Source organism: Kogia breviceps, chromosome 1 (genome assembly GCF_026419965.1).
Source record: "Kogia breviceps isolate mKogBre1 chromosome 1, mKogBre1 haplotype 1, whole genome shotgun sequence".
Taxonomy (NCBI): domain Eukaryota; kingdom Metazoa; phylum Chordata; class Mammalia; order Artiodactyla; family Physeteridae; genus Kogia; species Kogia breviceps.
In genome coordinates this window covers 132,330,862-132,350,527 of record NC_081310.1, presented here as the reverse complement: position 1 = coordinate 132,350,527, position 19,666 = coordinate 132,330,862, and positions in this window count along the sequence as shown.

Genomic DNA, 19,666 nt, shown 5'->3' with positions numbered 1-19,666 from the left:
AGGACCCTGGTCACGCAATATGAGGCATGTTTTAAAATCTGCTCTATTTCAATGGAGAGAGTAATAGTATCTACCTTCTACAACTGATAAAAAGATTTAAATTATTGTAATAAAGCACCTAAGTTAGTGTCAGCTTCATAGAAAACCCATATTACATATTAGCTATTATTGATGGTGATAAAAACAAATGCAAATAACCCTTCTGCTATATATTGTATACTTTATTAGGAAATAAAATAAGTGAAAACGAGGAAGCACTTTTCAAAAAATAAAACATGCTGATGTGAATTCAATGGATGAAAGTTATAAGAACCCAGATCAAATCTTAATATAAAGATGTTTACCAAAGTCAAAATTATCCCCAAATTGGAAAATAATGCACTTCATCTTGATTAATATTTTGCGGGAAAGCAGTGGTTCTCAACCATGACTGCACATTAAAATAATCTAGGGATATTTTATAAATAGACCTACTAAATGAGATAATCTAGCAGTGATGCTGTGCACATCTATTTTAATATACAACCAGGGCTGAGAAACAGAGTTGCTGAACTAATTCCTGCACCGAGTGTGGGTTTGGACTAGCTTGTAATTAGTCTGATCTTTATAGGATAATATGATTCTGGTTTTATTAAACATTATGACATATGATTTTTTCAACCTTTTAACCTTGCTTTTTGATCACTTTTTTGTATGTATTTTAGAGTAATTCTAGAACTATCTTTTGCTTGAATATATGAACAATTATTGCAGAAGATGTGTTGCTTTAACCTGAGGTTTTAAACTATATCCACTTAAAACTAAGAACTTAAAAGTTTGATTTGTTTTACTGGTGTCTTGACTATGAATGAGTTTTGTAGGACATGATGTTTTTCTGAAATAATTACTTCTAGAATAAGTTCCTCCAATTTATTTTTAAATTCAGAAGCTTAGAATCATGGCATTCAGAATATACACCCCGATTGATTACTGAAATGTAGTATATGCATTGCCTAATATGTAATCAGCATATTGTTGAGAAAGATTTCATACATATTTTAAATTTTCATATTTTTGCTGCATTTCAGTACCACAAGTTGTATTTTTCATTCAGTGACTGTCCTATCAAACCTAATACATATTTGTAAATCTTAATTCAAACTCAATGGGTATGGATCCATACAAGCTTAAATTGCAATTTCGCACAACTGTAGTTTTAAATTACAAATCATGAATGCATTTAATGTGCTCTGCTCTCTGGAAAGTGGCTTTAGAGAGCTATGTGCATAAAAGGTGGCACAAAACATTATAGGGCAAAGAGAACACATTTACTATCCTTTTGCTACTAACTAATAATTACTCTTAATTCCAATTTCCTATATTCCACACCATGACATCATTCTCTCCTAAAGATATAATTTCTCATTTTCTGTTATTTATGCTCCAAATCAAAGAATTTTATGAATATTCTAAATATGTGCTGCCCTTAGGGAGACTGACCTCTGACAAATGCAGTTATAAGATTATATCATTAAAATTTAGCATCATCTTGGTTAATAGGATTGCTCAGAGCTTATCAGCCCATCAGTATAGATGATCGCCCATGTGTTTTGTTGAGCAGATATCATTTATTCCAGAAAAGTCATTCAGTATGTAAAATCAGTTCCTCTAATGACCAGTTTAACCACATTCGACTCTATATTATCCCCAGTACCAATCCAATCCTCTAAAATCATCTTGCTCTCTTTATTTTACCCTTCATAGCAGTTACCTTTCCAAAACATAGATTGTATCATACCATCCCAGCCTCAAAAACCTACAAAAACTTCCCATTGCTTAAAGAGAGCAAAGTGACTCCTTAAAATGACCTTTAAGTGTTGCATGCTCTCCCTTTGAATTGCAGTTCTTCCCGCCCATGCCATTCCTCTTCACACTCTCCCGCAATTTTCTGCCAGGCATGTCCCCAGTTCTCTGACTTTTCTCCGGATTTTCAACCGTTCTCAAGTGTACTTTGTTTCTTTCTCTACTGGTTTATTGAAATATCTAGCAAAGAAACCTGTTTAGAAATCACAACTTCCTTGATCCCTTTTCTCGGAGGTTTACTTATTTTCCTTCACCTCCACACTTGTCACTTATGCAGCACCTGAATATTCCACTAGATTTTTATTTCCTTTAACTCAATGCATTTTAAAGTTCTTGAGAATAGAAATTATGGCCTGTTTATCTTTGTATTGCTAAAACCTAGGACAATGCCTTTTCCAAAAGTAATGCTCAAAATATGTGAACTGAAAAAACACTGATTAAGAAATCATTTCCCATTATGTCCTTTTGGAATGTTACAGTTTGTTTGAAACTGACATGCAAGTGAAGGCATACTAGTATATTATTGATAAGCGTTTGTGTGCAAGTGAAGATGTTATTCTGAGACCACTGTATATAATTCTGCATATCACTACATGATCTTTGGTTATTCAAATACTCAATTACCTTATATTTCTAAGATCTTTCCAGGAAATATTAGAAAAAGAATTGATTTTTATTTAATACAGCACTTTTCTTGAATGATGCTTGAAATATTTCTAACCTTAAATGTCTTATTTTCATATAATAATTTTGATCAAATAAATATGTAATTTAATCATTATAAGCATGGACAATTTTGTCAAATTTAGCAGAAAACCATCATTAAATACTAGAAGAAGGGGGCCTTCAAAATGGCAGAAGAGGAAGACGTGGATATCACCTTCCTCCCCACAAATACATCTACATGTGGAACAACTCCTACAAAGCACCTACTGAATGCCAGGAGAAGACCTCAGACTTCCCAAAAGACTCCCTCAGGTGACCTACATGCAGAGGCGGGGCCAAATCCAAAGCTGAACTCCAGGATCTGTGTGAACAAAGAAGAGAAAGGGAAATCTCTCCCAGCAGGCTCAGGAGCAGAGGATTAAATTTCCACAATCAACTTGATGTACCCGGCATATGTGGAATACCTGAATAGAAAACGAATCATCCCAAATTGAGGCAGTGGACTTCAGGAATGCTTGTAGACTTAGGGTTGGCTTTCTGCATCTAATTTGTTTTGGGTTTTATGTTTATTTTAGTTTAGTATTTAGAGCTTATTATAATTGGTAGATTTGTTTATTGATTTGGTTGCTCTCTTCCATATATATATATATATATATATATATATATATATATAATTTTCCATTTTCTCATTTTGTGAGTGTGTATGCTTCTTTGTGTGATGTTGTCTGTATAGCTTTGCTTTTACCATTTGTCTTAGCATTCTGTGTGACGATTTTTTTTTTTTTTAACTATAGTTTTTAGTGCTTGTTATCATTGATGGATTTGTTTTTTGGTTTGGTTTCTCTCTTCTTTTTTTCTTCCTTTTCTTTTTCTCCCTTTTCTTCTGAGCCGTGTGACTGACAGGGTCTTGGTGCTCTGGCCGGGTGTCAGGCCTGAGCCTCTGAGGTGGGAGAGCCAAGTTCAGGATGTTGATGCACCAGAGACTTCCAGACCCCACATAATTTAAAACAGTGAAACCTCTCCCAGAGATCTCCATCTTAATGATAAGACCCACTTCCACTCACGGACCAGCAAGCTCCAGTGCTGGACACCCTATGCCAAACAACTAGCAGGACAGAAACACAACTCCACCCATTAGAAGAGAGACTATGTAAAATCATAATAAGTTCACAGACACCTCAAAACACACCACCAAACGTGGCCTTGCCCACCAGAAAGACAAGATCAAGACTAATCCACCAAAACACAGGCACCAGTCCCCTCCACCAGGAAGCCTACATGATCCAATGAACCAAACTTACCCACTGGGGGCAGACACTAAAAACAATGGAAACTATGAACCTGCAGCCTGTGAAAAGGAGACCCCAAACACAGTAAGTTAAACAAAATGAGTAGACAGAGAAATATGCAGCAGAGGAAGGAGCAAGGTAGAAACCCACCAGACCAAACAAATGAAGAGGAAATAGGCAGCCTACCTGAAAAAGAATTCAGAGTAATGATAGTAAAGATGATCCAAACTCTTGGAAAAAGAGTGGAGAAAATACAAGAAACGTATAACAAGGACTTAGAACTAAAGAGCAAACAAACAGTGATGAGCAACACAATAAATGAAATTAAAAATTCTCTAGAAGAAATCAATAGCAGAATAACTGAGGCAGAAGAACGGATAAGGGACCTGGAACATAAAATAGTGGAAATAACTACTGCAGAGAAGAATAAGGAAAAAATAATCAAAAGAATTGAGGACAATCTCAGAGACCTCTGGGACAACATTAAATGCACCAACATTCGAATTATAGGGGTCCCAAAAGAAGAAGAGAAAAAGAAAGGGACTGAGAAAATATTTGAAGATATTATAGTTGAAAACTTCCCTAACTTGGGAAAGGAAATAGACAATCAAGTCCAGTAAGCACAGAGAGTCCCATATAGGATAAATCCAAGGAGAAACATGCCAAGACACATATTAATCAAACTGTCAAAAGTTAAATAAAAAGAAAAAAATATTAAAAGCAGCAAGGAAAAAACAACAAATAACATACAAGAGAACCCCCATAAGGTTAAAATCTTTCAACAGAAACTCTGCAAGCCAGAAGGGAGTGGCAGGACATATTTAAAGTGATGAAAGGGAAAAACCTACAACCAAGATTACTCTACCCAGCAAGGATCTCATTCAGATTCGACAGAGAAATTAAAAGCTTTACAGACAAGCAAAAGCTAAGAGAATTCAGCACCACCAAACCAGCTTTACAACGAATGCTAAAGGAGCTTCTCTAGGCAGGAAACACAAGAGAAGGAAAAGGCCTACAATAACAAACCTAAAACAATGAAGAAAATGGTAATAGGAACATACATATAGATAATTACATTAAATGTAAATGAATTGAATGCTTCAACCAAAAGACAGACTGGCTGAATGGATACAAAAACAAGACCCGTACATATGCTGTCTACAAGAAACCCACTTCAGACCTAGGGACACATACAGACTGAAAGTGAGGGGATGGATAAAGATATTCCATGCAAATGGAAATCAAAAGAAAGCTGGAGTAGCAATTCTTGTATCAGACAAAATAAATATTAAAATAAAGACTATTACAAGAGACAAATAAAGACACTACATAATGATCAAGGGATCAATCCAAAAAGAAGGTATAACAATTGTAAATATTTATGCACCCAATATAGGAGCACCTCAATACTTAAGGCAAATGTTTACAGCCATAAAAGGGGAAATCGATAGTAACACAATAATATTATGGGACTTGAACACACCACTTTCACCAATGGACAGATCATCCAAAATGAAAATAAATAAGGAAACACAAGCTTTAAACAATACATTAAACAAAATGGACTTAATAGATATTTATAGGACATTCATCCAAAAAGAACAGAATACACTTTCTTCTCAAGTGTTCATGGAACATTCTCCAGGATAGATCATATCTTGGGTCACATATCAAGCCTTGGTAAATTAAAGAAAATTTAAATCATTTCAAGTATCTTTTCCGACCACAACACTATGAGATTAGATATCAATTACAAGAATAATCTGTAAAAAATACAAATACATGGAGGCTAAACAGTACACTACTAAATAACCAAGAGAGCACTGAAGAAATCAAAGAGGAAATTAAAAAAATACCTAGAAACAAATGACAATGAAAACACGACAACCCAAAACCTATGGGATGCAGCAAAAGCTGTTCTAAGAGGGATGTTTATAACAATACAATCGTACCTCAAGAAACAGGAAACATCTCAAATAAACAATGTAACCTTACACCTAAAGCAATTAGAGAAAGAAAAACAACAACAACAAAAAAACCAAAGTTAGAAGGAATGAAATCATAAAGATCAGATCAGAAATTATTGAAAAAGAAATGAAGCAAAAGATAGCAAATACCAATAAAACTAAAAGGTGGTTCTTTGAGAAGATAAACAAAATTGATAAACCATTAGCCAGAGTCATCAAGAAAAAAAGGGAGAAGACTCGAATCAGTAGAATTAGCAATGAAAAAGAAGTAACAACTGACACTACAGAAATACAGAGGATCATGAGAGATTACTGCAAGCAACATTATGCCAATAAAGTAGACAACGTGGAAGAAATGGACGAATTCTTAGAAAAGCACAACCTTCCAAGACTGAACCAGGAAGAAACAGAAACTATAAACAGACGAATCACAAGCACTGAAATTGAGACTGTGATTTAAAATCTTCCAACAAACAAAAGCCCAGGACCAGATGGCTTCACAGGTGAATTCTATCAAACATTTAGAGAAGAGCTAACACCTATCCTTTTCAAACCCTTCCAAAATATAGGAGAGGCAGGAACACTCCCAAACTCATTCTATGAGGCCACCATCACCCTGTTACCAAAACCAGATGATGCCACAAGAAAAGAACATTACAGGCCAATATCACTGATGAACATAGATGCAAAAATCCTCAACAAAATACTGGCAAACAGAATCCAACAGTATATAAAAAGGATCATACACCATGATCAGGTGGGATTTATCCCAGGAATGCAAGTATTCTTCAATATATGCAAATCAATCAATGTGATGCACCATATTAAAAATTGAAGAAGAAAAACCATATGATCATCTTCATTGATGCAGAAAAAGCTTTCGACAAAATTCAACACCCATTTATGACAAAAAACCCTCCAGAAAGTATGCATAGAGGGAACTACCTCAACATAATAAAGGCCATATATGACAAACCTACAGCCAACATCTTTCTCAATGGTGAAAAACTGAAACCATTTCCACAAAGATCAGGAACAAGACAAGGTTGTCCACTCTTTCCACTATTATCCAAAATAGTTTTGGAAATGTTAGACACAGCAATCAGAGAAGAAAAAAAATAGAAGAAATCCAAATCAGAAAAGAAGAAGTAAAGCTGTCACTGTTTGCAGATGACATGATACTATACATAGAGAATCCTTAACATGCTACCAGAAAACTACAAGAGCTAATCAATGAATTTGGTAAAGTAGCAAATATAATAAGTATTTAATGCACAGAAATCTCTTGCATTCCTATACACTAATGATGAAAAATATGAAAGAGAACTTAAGGAGACACTCCCATTTACCACTACAACAAAAAGAATAAAATACCTAGGAATAAACCTACCTAAGGAGACAAAAGACCTGTATGCAGAAACAGAAAATTGAAGTAGCAAAGAAGAATAAAGAGAAGCACACAAACTTTGTTTTATGTGCTCCCTTACAATATAAAACAAGGGAGCTGCTTTTTACAATATATATGTGGATATTTGATTAGTAACCCAGATATTTGAAATTTAATTCTATTACTTGTGAACAGTTTCAAATCACTAAGATATTTTATCATTTTTTTCTTAATATTAACTAGTGAAAAGAGATTACCTTTTCATGAGTAACTACTATGTACCATGTTCTCTTCCAGACAAACTATAAGTACTATTCTTTCAAAGTTTATATTGTCTTAGTTTGCATATGGGAAAATAACAGCTATAATTTTCTCTTTTCATCTTATGAAATATTTTTGGCCCCATGGTATACTCTATTCCCTAAAACCAACCCAAATACTCCATAGAAATAAGAAAGCTCTACAGCTGATGTGTGAAAGCAAAAGGTAAAGATTCAACAGAAAAAAATATAAAACAAGATGAAAATTATTAAGTCTGTGGAAAATATGAATAGAAGACAAGATATATATTTTTTCCTCCTTATTCTATGTATAGTGTGATTACCTTCTATAAGAAGATAAAAGGATTTATAGATGTCAAATGCATATTGACTGACTATTTGGGGCTTGTATGTAAGTGTTGAAATCAACTCTATGAAGTTGTATTTCACAAAAATCTATGCATAGTACTCAGGATACAGCAATATGAGGAACCCCAATAGTAAGAAAATGACTGCAGTGTCCTAGCTGTAGGAAATGAACTATATCACTGAATGGACTCCTTAGTATTGAGTAACTTATGGAATTTTCTAAGGATTGTAGATAATTATTTTATTGGATCCTGAACCTGCCTTGTCAAATGCAATATTTTTTTATGGGAAAATTGGACTGAAAATAGCCCAGACATAGTATTCTCTTATAAATAGAAGAATTGGTATAAGGGCACACTAAAACACAACTTAAAGCAATGGGAAACACAAATCCTGACTGCAGCAAATAGACCATACTACTATATGGGAATCAAATTAAAATACCACTAAGACTGGAGATGATACAAGTTATTTAAATATATATATTATTTGGCATAGACAAATGGTGAGTTTGTATATATATCTTTAGTCCTACCTTACCAATATGTCTACTTACAGTTTATCTATTCATAGCATATTTGATGTAATAATATATATTTATTTTAAAACTTTAACATAGTGCAGTAAAAAAAAAAATGTCCACATTTGTTTCACTATAAACTCATTGCTAAATTGCCATAAAATTATGTATTTTACCGAGAAATACTCAACACTGGGGAAAAATATCAAGAAGATTTGCTTCTTATTCTCACTAACTAGAAGTCAACTTAGAGTTCTTAATTGCATCTAACATTAGCTGTTTTAAGCTAAAATTAATTAGTTAGTTAATAAGTTAGTTCTTAATAGAATCTAACTTTAGCTGTTCTAAGCTAAAATTAATTTTTGAAGCTTAGCTCACAAAATTGAAAGAAGCAGGAATACAAGACAATCCACCAGAAGTTCCTGTTTGGCAGGTAATCTCTTCAGGATGCTGCTATGGGACAACATGTTCCTTCCACTCCTTTTATCTTTGCTTCACTCACTGAAGATTCAGTGTTTAAGGTGGAACAGCTTGTGACTAAGCTGAGTTCACAAGCCTGTCCCTTAGTTGTCAAAGGATGGGAACAGGGAGGATTTTTTTTTTTTTTTTTTTCTGCCTCTACCATGGGAGGCAGATGACTGCCTTCCATAAAACCAGGCACTGTGCAGGTTCATCAATGCAGGAATTAGGGTTATGAATGTCAGCCAGGAGAACCTTTGGGGACATTTAGATATTATTGAGATGATGTAAAGACAACTACAATACTGGAGAGAGAAGGGATCCTTGGGGGAGAAGCAGCAGTGACAGGAAAGATAGTTCACATTAGCTTGATTTTAAAGAGAAGTTTCCAGTAGTTGGGCCAGGAAGGCAGACATTTCTGCTGAGAGGTTAATCGAATGGAGGCTGGGTAAAGGATCGATGACTGAATCCATACTTAAATAAAAGTAAAAATCATGAATTCTTACAGAAAAAGTTAAGGAAGTTAAAATCAAAGGCACAATTTACAAGTGCATGTAAATGAGAAAGTAAACGTGAAAGACAGTGGCACAGGATGATGTTCTTATTGCTTTCATTTTTAATGACAAACAGTGTTAGTTCACTGATGATTTCTAATGGCATCAAATGCTTTGAAGATTTGGCATAGAGAATGATTTGCATTAGTATCAAAAATATTACAAGATGCCGATTCTTGGATTTTAATATTGAGGGAAACATTAATGACATTATTCAGCCTTCATTTCTCAATGCTTCTAAAATGCTTTGCTCATTCTCTGTTATAAACCATTATGTTATTTGAGGGCTATTAATATACCTCTCCCTTAATTTGTAAATTCCTCAAGGGTGAAGAATTAACCTCATGCAATTTAACATCACAGCATCTAGCACAGAGCTAGCATTTAGACAGGTGTACAATAGATATCAGATGAACTCATAAGATGCATATGAAAATTGTGTGTGTGTGGTGGGGAGAATGCTCCCTGAGTCCACGTTTTCACCAGTTCCTAGCCTCAAAAGTTTGACACATTCTAACTGGGATCATAAAGTTTTCCAGTAGTGAATATTAACACAAAATCTGAAGCTAATTTTTTTTCTGATTAATCCTCTTAATTCAGTTCAACAAGCAATTATTGCATTGCTTGACTGTCAGGCATGGTGCCAAGTACCAGGAATACATATATTAATAAAACCTCCTTCTTCCCTTAAGAAACCTACAGTCTAATCTGAGTTCATCTTTATCAGATTTCTGAGCTCCAACCAAGATGTGCTGATGCTGAATTTCTAAGGATATAGCATGGGACTCTGATTTAAATAAGCCTATGTGCATTTCTTTGTGGTTGTCCATTTTATTGGCATATAGTTGTTTGTAGTAGTCTCTTATAATCCTTTGTATTTCTGCAGTGTCAGTTGTGATTTCTCCTTTTTCAATTCTAATTTTATTGATTTGCATACTCTCCCTTTTTTTCTTGATGAGTCTGGCTAAGGGTTTATCAATTTGTTTATCTTCTCAAAGAACCAGCTGTTAGCTTTATTGATCTTTGTTATTGTTTTCTTCATTTCTATTTCATTTATTTATGCTCTGATCTTTATGATTTCTTTCCTTCTACTGATTTTGGGTTTTCTTTGTACTTCTCTCTCTAGTTGTTTTAAGTGTAGGGTTAGATTGTTTACTTGAGATTTTTCTTGTTTCTTGAGATGACCAGGACATGGAACCAACCTAAATGACCTTAGTTAGACGAATGGATAAGGAAGATGTGGCACATATATACAGTGGAATATTACTCAGCCATTAAAAGAAATGAAAATGAGTTATTTGTAGTGAGGTGGATGGACCTAGAGTCTGTCATACAGAGTGAAGTAAGTCAGAAAGAGAAAAACAAATACCATACGCTAATGCATATATATGGAATAAAAAAATGGTACTGATGAACCTAGTTGCAGGGCAGGAAAAAAGAGGTAGACATAGAAAATGGACTGGAGGACATGGGGTGGGAGGGTGAAGCTGGGACAAAGTGAGTGTAGCACTGACATATATACACTACAGAATGTAAAATAGTTAGCTGGTGGGAAGCAGCAGTATAGCACAGGAAAATCGACTCAGTGCTTTGCAATGACCTAGAGGGGTGGGATAAGGAGGATGGGAGGCAGGCTCAAGAGGGAGGGGATGTGGGGACATGTGTATGAATATGTCTGATTTGCTTTGTTGTGCAACAAAAACTAACACAGTATTGTGAAGCAATTATACTCCAATAAAGATCTACTAAAAATAAATAAATAAGCCTATGTGATTCTCAGATATATTAAATCTTAAAAATCAGAGTCTCAGTAGAAGATAGACTATAACTTTTATGAAAACAGTCATCAATCTTCAAAGACAAACGAGGTGAAAAAGAGAAAGTTCACTAGAGAAGAGATCTTACAAAGTGCATCCAAAGGTTTTGTGGGTCTTTGGAAATTCTGAAATGGGTGTGAATAGAAATATTAAAAATGGTATATAATTTCCATGGGAAGGTGACCAAAGTCAAGCTGGTTTCTGCAGAATTTTACAATACATATAAATACATATGCATATATATATGTATATATGTCAACTGAATTAACAGTGTGAAAGAAAACAAGAAAAAGGGAAACTTTTCATAATTTTCTCCATGTCATATCAAATTTGGATAATTCATCACAACTGCCATAATTTGCAATATGTATTCAGAAAAGCTCTTCTATTAAAATAAGAAAGGTGACCCAGGCCTCTGTCATGAGGAATTGTTGGCAGGGGAGTTATATGCAGCAAAATCTGTCTTTTGTTTCTATGTCAGAGAGAAAAGCAGATTGATACTAAATCAAATGTATTATTTTAAACAAAGAGGAAAAGCACTGTCTTCACAATGGAAGAAGAGTCTATGACAAAAACACACTTATCTGAAACAGCAGGTTGATATCCAGAATATTATTGGATATTGCAATTTCTATAAAACAGAACCAATTGTACAGCTTTGAAAGAATTTACCAATTAATGTCTGGTTGTGAATGTAAAACAGATATGAATCTTATTTCAATTCTCTATGTGTTAAGTATCTTTTATAATAAGAAAGCAATCACTTTTATGAGTATAATCTACTGTTATTTTCAGAATAATTGCATGATTTCATCAGAATCTGCATCGCTGAGTGTATATAAATTTAATATATATGTGTTCTTTATGGAGTATGACCGAGATATTACAATGCAGTAGAAAAAGCAGATTAAAAAAAGACATGAGATTATGTATGAACCTTGAAATTTTGTTTTCAAATAGACTAGATCTCTGCTACTGCAAAAAGGTATTTCTAATAAAAAGGATAGTAAGCTGAGTAAGGATTGGACACAGGTTAGGATAAGCAGGATAGGCAGCAAAGGAATATCAAGAAATAAATCTGGCTGGGACCAAGATTGAGATATTTCATATGGATAAAGGTTTTATTAGTTCTCTTGCAAGGAGGATTTGGAAACTAATACAAAATTCAGTGTGTATTGTCTATAATGGTGGATGAGGTAACTTTTAGTAATTATTACATATTTTTAATTTATTATATTAGAGATATAATGTAGAGACAATTGAGAATTCTTAATATATAAGATCTAATTTAATTGAGAATTCTTAATATAAAATAAAATGTTTTCTTTATAAAATTCAAGTTAAAAAATATTCTAGGCACATTCTTAAAAAGATATCTAGACCAAGTGGACTTCAAGTTAGTATTTTGGTGAATATATTTGTGTTTAGATTGAGGAGTCCCCTATAAAATTTTGTCTTCACAAAATTTATTCCTTTCTGACAAAGACCTTGTCAACTTGAAACAGTGCCAATAAATGTAAAGGATTTTTATAGAACAAGCATGGAACAAGATTCTCTTTATACAAAACTATTCTTTCATGTCATATTTAATTTGTTTACATCTTGCCCAGTGAAAGGTGGTTTAAGAGTCAAAGAATGTACTTAAAGGGATAATCTCTGAATAGATCAGAGCTTGTAAACTAAGGTAACCGTAACCATACTCTGGTGACTGCAGGTCTTTCAGGTGTGTCAATTTCTATACATTTCACAGAAAACTGAGAAATAGTCTCTTCTCTTGACTCCTTCTCTAATACTTAACAACTGATACCTTATTATAAAGTTAATGTCAGTGTGGTGATGATTTATTCAAATATGTAAGCTGGGATGAAGTGAGAGAGTGGCATGGACATATATACACTACCAAATGCAAAATGGATAGCTAGTGGGAAGCAGCCCCATAGCACAGGGAGATCAGCTCGGTGCTTTGTGACCACCTAGAGTGGTGGGATAGGGAGGGTGGGATTGAGGGAAATGCAAGAGGGAGGAGATATGGGGATATATGTAAATGTATAGCTGATTCACTACGTTATAAAGCAGAAACTAACATACCATTGTAAAGCCATTATACTCCAATAAAGGTGTTTAAAAAAAGAAAAAGGAATACATGTTGAAGCATCCATATACCATGTTAAACCTTTTGTATTATTTATAAGATTTGATAAGGAAACTATTGGGACACCATCAGTAATTTTAAAAAAAACAATGGAAGAACTGTTAAGTCATCTGCCAAAATGTTTTCCAATATAAAAAAGGTACTTTAACACGATATTTTTGTAATCTATTCCCTAAGAGTTAGAGGCTTACTCAAAAATATGTCCTTTAAATTCAAAGATAGGGAAGATATGTCTTTAATCATCCAAGATTTATACAGAGCATCAAATGGAACAGGAAGAAGAGAAGGAAAAGCAGAAGTTCAACCTACAGGCTTAGCAAGTCCACACAGTGGACAGAGCTTTCATTATTCTCTTGACTGTTCTGAGCACAGGTTCTGTCAGCACAGGTGTGATGCTAGAGCTCATCTAAATGTGTCTGCATTTCCCTGCACCTGTGGATCACCATCAGGCCAATGAAAAAAAGAAAAAAAATGCCTTCCCTACAGTTTTACTTGAATACGTTGCAATTTATTCAGGCTTAATGAGGTAAAAGAGAAAAGCCTCCGGGACAATCTGTTCCTAAAAATCGGGCTTTTTCTTGTTACCTCAACAATGAACTTCTTCTGTTATCAATATGAAAGAAAAAGTGACATTTTATGACTCATGGGTACCTTCATGTTAGCCATAATAATATGTTAGTTCCATGAGTGGGGTAAATAACAGCTAAATTGAGTGAAGATACGTTATTTTTAATCACAGTGCTGTCACTGCATTTCTGTGATACTCAGATGCAGTAACAAAAATATTCTCAGTAGATGCTGTATAGAATGCTTCAGTTATGAAGTGGTTGAATAAATCTCATCATTATGCAAAAGAATGGAATTAGAGTAAAAGAACTTTGAGATTATGGTTGAGACACTATGATACTCAAATAGTGAAAAAGGTCATGAGGGACTCACCGACAATTTAAGTCTCAGAAAATATGCCTTATTAATAAGCTATGACTCTAAATAATCATTATAAATAATATACTGTGATATTTTTTTCTCTAGGAAAGGATTAAAAGTTTAGATCCAAAGAAGATTGGCAAACATGAAAGAGGGTGGCAAAATAATATTTACTGGATCACAGAATGATTTATTTTAGAGAAATGTTCTCAGTTGTAGAATTCGTTGTAGCACATTTTTGCCTGTAGTAAGTAAATATCATGGTTATAATATGGTTAAGTTAGGGGTAAAATCAAAATAATACATGGGCCAGGTCTCATACCATAGTATTGAAATCATATATTGAAGATGTCATAATTGATCTATGATGCCATTATGTGTGTGTAGCAGGATGTTTACAATAAGGCTGCTGGGTCAGTCATATTAAAATTACATGTTACATATGTGTATTTTAAAAATACATATGGATACCCATCTACTATACATGTTATAGATACATCCATAAAACATAAAATATATAAGCACTTTAACATTTATATATTGTGAATATATACATATATATTCTGAGTGTGTGTGTGGGGGTGTATCCCCAGAAAAGCATACTTATTTCCAGGACATATGGGGAATTGTTCTTCATGTTTCACTTCAATAATAGTTTTTCTATGATACCATTTTTGTTAACCTCTTTCATTCCCCCTACCCAGAAGACTGAACACTATCGTCTTGGCAGTCTTACCCCTGCCAGTTCATGTTTTTAAGTGACAGCAAAAATAGAACTCAGGTGTGCTTATTTATTTTCTTGCATGTGTGCCTTTCCATATTAGACCATAAACATCTCCAGAGCACAAATCATATTAATTCATCCTTGTGACAGAATGTTTAATGCTTACAGAGTGATCAGTAGTTATTTGTGGCTAATTATACTATTAATTAACTCTTTAATAAATTTCTATTAAGTGCCAGGCTCTGGAAATACAATAGTGAACAAAATAGACATGACTCAAATGCCACTAAGAACCTATGAAAGCAAAATACCTGACTCTGGACGTCACTCAGGGGAAGCTTCCCTAAGGAATTGAGTTTTCAGTTACAAAATCGATTTTATGTAAAACTTAATTGAGTCATAGGTTTGGGAGCATGTCCAAAGGCCTTGAGTAGAAAGAGACATGGCTTCATTAGGAAACTTTGACTTTAACAGATTTAAAAGACTTAAAAAAAATTTAGCCTACAAAATAAGGATTACAGTAGATTAACTCTGCTGAAAACCTCTGTCCTACTATTTTGTAGTACCAAAAATTTGTATTAGTATGTGCAATACATACACAAGGAGTTTCTCCTTGGCTTCTTAGTGTTATATGGTTTCCACGAGATACATGTAGGCATAATATGAGTATGGTCATTCCCATCTGAGAGGCCAAATTTCTGCTGTTGTCTCTGTCCAATAGTCAGGATCTAACTTGAAGTTTCTCTCTTCTGTCTGCTAACAGCATCTCTTCTGCTCAATTTGCATGGGGCCCTTCCTTCTCAGGTCACCACAGAGCAGCTGCTTTGGGGTCCTGCTGTTATCCTTCTTCCCATCAAGTCCAGCTCAGCACTCTGAGAGGCAGTAGGCAATGTTTGATATTGGTGGACTGGCTGAATTCCAGGAACATATCTTGCCATTGGATCAAAAGAATGGTAAAAGATGAGAATCAGATGATATAATTAAAGTGCTAAGATAATCAGAATGAAGAAGTAATACAACTGGCAGAGAGTAGACATTAAAATAAAGCCATTGATTTAGTTATTAATAAAACAGTAAAATGTCTTATAAATACAACTGCTCTGTAACTTTCTTGTAATTCCAAAATATACTGATAATACACCGAGTGTATTGCTACTTGAATAACCCAAATATATATTGTAACTCTCAATAGTTGAGTATAACATGAATGTATGCACAGTCATGAAATGAATTCACTCAAAAGTGATATGACTATCCCATCAATGTCTAATTTTCTTATGTAACACTTCCCAAAATTACAATTATCTGCGTCCTTTTTTCCAACCTCTAAGTGTCATGAAGGCAGAGAACTTATACCAGTCCTAGCTCAGTGCTGGACAATAGTTACAATGATGATAGTAACTGCCTTTTACTGAGTCCTAACTAGGTTTCAGGCACTATTCTAAGGAATGTTTATGTATTAACACATTATCCCCTAATGCACTATAAATTTCGTTCCCAGTAAGAAGGAGTAAACACACTTCTCCTTGTCTCTCCAATAAATGCAGCTATGAAACCTGAATAGGATTGATGGAGAAGCTCTCTGAGGACTCTGAGAAGTAAATAGTAGAAGACAAAGTAAGAAAGAAGAACAAAATTTGAGTTACAAATGAACTTTTGGTGTTTTTTACCATACTATTTTTCTTCTGTATCCCCTGGCTTAGACTCAATGCAGCTCCAAACCCAGATATAAGCATTGGTGTGAACAGAGAGTACATTGGCAAAATCTATAGGATTCTCACTATTAAAAGACTTGAATCCATACTTTAAAACTTTCTAACAAAGAAGTCTATGGGCCAAATGTTCACTTTGAAATCTATCAAACATGTTAAAACATGTAGTACCAATTCTATACAATCTCTTCCAGAAAACAGGAGGAGACAACACTGCTCAGTTTATTTTATGAGGTCAGCATAACCCTGCTCTCAAAACTAGACAAAGACAGTACAAGGAAAAACAACTACAGACCAATAAAAATATAGACATAAAAAGTTTAAGAAAATATTAGAAATTGAACACAGCAATATGTAAAATGAATAACACACCATGGCCAAGTGGGATTTAGTTTAAGACTGCCAAGCTGGTTCAATATTCTAAAACTCAATCAATGTAATCCATCATAATAGAGTGAACATACCAAAATACTAAAGAAGAAAAATCACATGACCATATAAATTGATTGAGAAAGAGGATTTAACAAAATTCAACATCTATTTATGATAAAAAATTAGTAAACTCAGTAAACTCGGAATAGAAGGGAAATACTTCAGTTTAATAAAGGACATCTACAAACAACATAAAAGAAAACAAAAAACCCTGAAACTTACATCATACTTAACAGTAAAATTTTCCTTAGAAAATTGGGAACAAGGCAAGGATATTTGATTTCAACACTCCCATTCAATGTCATACTACCAGTTCCCAGTCAATGCAACAAAGCAAGAAAAAGAAATAAAAGGCATAAAGTTTAGAATATATTCCTATGCACAGACAGGATGACTGTCTACATAGAAAACTCAAGTAACAATAATTTTTTTAACATGTAGAAATAATAAATTTGACAAGTTTTCAGGATATAAGTTCAACATACAATAGTCAATTGTACTTCTATATACTAGCAATGAACAACTGAAAACTGAAATTAATAAGTAATACCATTTAGAGTAGCTTCAGAAATAAAACGCTTAGATAAAAGTCTAGCAAAGCATGTGTAGAATCTGTACTCTGAAAAATACTAAAAAAAAATACTGATAAAAGAAATTTTTTAAAAGACTGAAATAAATTGAGATATGCAATAATTGGAAGACTCAACATAGTAAAGATGTCAGTTAAACCTATATTGATGTGTAAATTTAATGCAATTTAAATTTAAAAACCCTACAGGATTTTTGTAGATTTGGGTAAGCTTATTCTAAAATTTATATGGAAAAGCAAAGAATCTAGCATAGCTACAATTTTTGAAAAAAAAAAAAAAAGAAAAGAAGAATGTGGGAAGGTTACCACCACATGATTTTAGATTTTATTACACAGCTGCAGTTATCAAGACAGTGTGGAATTGATAAAAAGATATATATATATATATAGATAGATAGATAGATAGATCAATTGAACAGAAAGAGATTCCATAAATAGATATATACAAATATGCCCAAATGATTTTTGATAAAAGTGTAGGGAAAATTCAATAAGTAAAGAATAGCCTTTTCCATAAATGATGTGGAAACAACTGAAATTGATATACAAAATAATGAACCACAACCCAATTCTCAAAACCTTAAAAAAATTAAATCTAATGAATTATAGATCTAAATGTAAAATGTACAATTATAAATGTTAGTAGAAAACACGGAGAAAAATCTACACATGACACCATAAGCATGATTCATAAAAGAAAATATTGATAAATTGGACCTCATTAAAATTAAAAATTTTACTCTGAGAATAGTACTCTTAAAAGAATGAAAAGACAAGATTTAGACTGGGAGGAAACATTTAAAAATTACATAATCAACAATGAGCCTATATCTGCATATATAAAGAATCTGAAAATTCAACAGTAATTGACAAACTGATTTTAAAGTTACATGGAGAGGCAAAAGACCCAGAATAGCTAATTCAATATTGAAGGAGAACAAAGGTAGATTGACATCATATGACTTTAAGACAAACTGTAAAGCAACAGTAATCAATAGAATATGGCACTGGAGAAAGAATAGACATGTAAATCAATGAAACAGAAAATATATAGCCTACATAAATATAGTTAACTGATACTTGACAAAAGAGCAAAGACAATACAAAGGAGAAAAGACAGACTTTTTAACACATGTTGCTGGAACAACTGGACATCTGTATGTAAAGTAAAATGATTCTAGATAAGACCTTACACCCTTCACAAGATTAACACAAAATGGATGATAGATATAAATGTAAAACACAAAATAATAAAATTCCAAGAAAATGACATTAAAGAAAACCTAGATGGCCTTGGGAATGCCAATGACATTTTAAACACATTTCCAAGGGCACAATCAATCCACAAAAAAGATAATTGATAAGCTATACTTCATTAAAATTAAAAACTTTTTCTCTGTGAAAGACAAGGTCAAGAGAATGAGAAGACAACCACAGACTGGGAGAAAATATTTGCAAAAGACACATCTGATAAAAGACTGTTGTCCAAAATATACAAAGTACTCTAAAACTCAACAATAAGAAAACAAATAACCCTCTTAAAAAATGAGGCAAAGTCTTTAATAGACACCACACCAAAGAAGATACACAGATGATAAGTAAGCATACAAAAAGATGTTCAACATCATATGTTATTAAGAAATTGCAAACTAAAACAACAATAAGAAGCCACTACACACCTGTTAGAATGGACAAATCCAAATAATAACAACCTCAAATTCTTGTGAGGATGCAGAGCAACAGGAACTTTTATCTATTACTAGTGGGAATGTAAAATGGTACAGCCGCTTTGGAAGAAAGTTTGGTGGTTTTCAACAAATTTAATTATACTCTTACCTCATGATCTTTCTGGTATTTACTCAAAATAACTGAAAACTTACAGCCATACAAAAACCTTCACATGGATGCTTATTATAACCTTATTTATAACTTCCAAAACTTGGAAGCAACCCTCATGTCCTTCAGTAGGTGAGTGGATAAGTAAACTGTAGTTCATGTAG